The 2615-nt window shown below is 39.8% G+C and overlaps 1 long non-coding RNA gene across 1 annotated transcript; it reads right to left on the minus strand.

Moving 5' to 3' along the window:
- Positions 1-842: 842 nt before the first annotated feature.
- LOC136517149 (uncharacterized) lies at positions 843-1340 on the minus strand. Its single transcript, XR_010774232.1, has 3 exons — positions 1277-1340; positions 1053-1171; positions 843-961 (listed from the first exon to the last, which is right to left on the minus strand). It is a non-coding gene; the product is annotated as an uncharacterized lncRNA (long non-coding RNA).
- Positions 1341-2615: the final 1275 nt, after the last annotated feature.

Consider the following 2615-nt stretch of genomic DNA (forward strand, 5'->3'; position numbering starts at 1 on the left):
TTTGTTACTGTAGCAAGGTTTCAACAGTTTGTATATATAATTATATATAGATGTCAATTTTACATGTAAGATACCTTCCATAATTCCATAAGTCACAGAACATGTACAAAACATGAGAAGGGAAAAGAACATGAGTCACAGAACTGCACATACCTTGCATAATTTGAGTTTCTGAACTTGCATAACTCCATGTCCACTCCTTTGACTCGATATAATCTATGCACATATAGGAGAAAATAAGTACTGTGACATGCAAACTAAAGCCACATGCAATATGCCAATATTTGACTCTTTGCAAACTAAAGCCACATGCAGTAATATGAAAGTTCACAAATCAGTTCAGAATTAGGCAATTAGCAGAAGTGGCAAGCATTAGGCAAATCACAAATGGTTCACAAACAACCAACACACAACATAGTTCTCAGTTCTCACAAGGCACAAATAGGACAACATTACACAAATAGTTCACACTCATAATAAAAAAACAAGGCTCTGATCATATCATATGACTTGGAGCAGCTCAATCGTCACTAGTCCCAGCCCCCTCCTCTGCCTCATAGCCTGCTGTGACCACATTTTCTTGGTCAGATTCAAACTCAATTTCTTCCTCGTCAATATGATCATCCTTAGGTTCAGGTTCAGAGTATATGTCTTCTTCAATCTCTCTTGGCTGATTCAGTCTTGCACTTCTCCGAAGTAAAGTGACTTCCTCAGCACCACAAGTTTCTACAATTAGCTGCCATGTTAGCCCCGTAACAGGATCAACATCATTGATTTCATCCTCTTCTCCACCTTCCACAATCCACCCTTGAGCATATGTTGCTTCAGTAGCTAGAAGGGGATCCACCTTTTGGTTCTTCTTAGCCTTATCTTTCTTCTATGCATGGAGAGCATTGAATTGAACAAACACAAGTTGCTCAAGCCTCTCACAAGTGAGCGTGTTCCTTCTTTTAGTATGAATCTACAAAAATCAGATTGTGAAAGGAGTGTATACAACACAAATTTTGAGAATTTGAAGCTCTTCTTTATGAATTAGGATTTAGGATGCTTACCCCTTCATGGCAACTCCAATTTCTTTCACAACCTGATGCACTTGAAGTCAAGGATAGAATTCTGATAGCCATCTTTTGTAGTACTGGTACTTGTGTTCCATAGTTTCCCCACCATTTGGCTGCAAAAAATAGAAACAAAAAAATTAGTGAAACTTGTGCAGCCAGTTACAGCCAGCAGCAGCAGCAGCCAACAGCCAACAAAAAAATTACTAAAACTTGCATACCAGGATTCATGTCAAAGTCCTTACAGCCAGCAGCTGCCACTTGTTTTCCAAAATGACCAACACGATCTTTGAACCTGTGCACCTCCTCATTCAGTACTTAGGCTTGCTTATCATAATCACCATGGTAGAATGTTTCTACAGCTGTTAAGAAGCCATCCATGACTTCCTCAGATTGAAAGATGGAGTCATCATTGTAGCTATAATAAGGGTTCAAGAAATAAGCAGCCTTGTGAAGAGGACTGTCCAGCCTATTTTTCATCTTCACATCAATGATTTGCATGATAGAACTATACAACCCTGCTGCCCTAGGAATGTTTCCAATAGCCACCTTGATGTCTCCCTTGGCCTTAAGGATTTCTCCATAAAGAAATGCCATTGATGGCTTCACATCCCCATCAACCATCCGAAGGACTTTCACCAATGGCTCAAATACCCTCAAGCAAAGTGCAACAGAACTCCAAAAATTTGGCCTCACCAAGGTGGTTGTGGCTTGCACTCCTTTTGCACTCTTGACATGGCTTATCTTCTCCCACTCTTCACTTTGAGACATCTTCCTTAGCTGCTCCTTCTTCTCAAACAAACTCTGCAAGGTGAGAAAGTTGGATGCAAATCTAGTCACGCCTGGCCGAACAATCTCTCTTTTCTTTGTATACTTCCTCATCAATGCCAAGGTCCTATGGTGTGCATAAATGAAGATTGTCAATGCCTTTGCTTGCTCAATTGTGGTCTTGAACTTCTTCATCTTTCCCATTGCTTCAAGCATCAAATTGATTGTGTGAGTTGCACATGAAGTCCAAAATATTTGAGGCCTCTCTACAGACAATAAATCCTTTGCTGCCATGTTGTTTGAAACATTATCTGTGACTACTTGAACTATATTGTCAGCCCCAACTTTGTCAATGCAGCTGTTCACATACTGAAAAATGAGTTCTCTGGTGTGGGACTCGGCTAAAACTTCTTTTGACTCAAGAAAGCTTGTACCAATGCTACAATTGACACACATATTCATAATGCTTCTTCGTTTCTAATCAGTCCAAGCATCTGTCATAATAGAGCAACCATTCTTGCTCCATTCTTTCTCATGTGCCTTCAACATCTCCTTTGTATCTTGAACTTCCTCTTGCAGCAGCTTCTCTCTCAACTCATGCTGATAAGGCTTCTTTGCACCCGGCCCAAAGCGACCGGCAGCTTCAATCATTTGATCAAACTCTGTATTATTGATTGCATTGAAAGGTACTCCTAAAAAAATAAAAATTAATGCAATTCATGGTTAAAAACTTGGAAGTTAGGCAACAAAAATCAAATACTTGCTGCAAAGGCTGAACTGAAACAAACTTAC

The sequence above is a fragment of the Miscanthus floridulus genome, chromosome 17 (genome assembly GCF_019320115.1).
Source record: "Miscanthus floridulus cultivar M001 chromosome 17, ASM1932011v1, whole genome shotgun sequence".
Taxonomy (NCBI): domain Eukaryota; kingdom Viridiplantae; phylum Streptophyta; class Magnoliopsida; order Poales; family Poaceae; genus Miscanthus; species Miscanthus floridulus.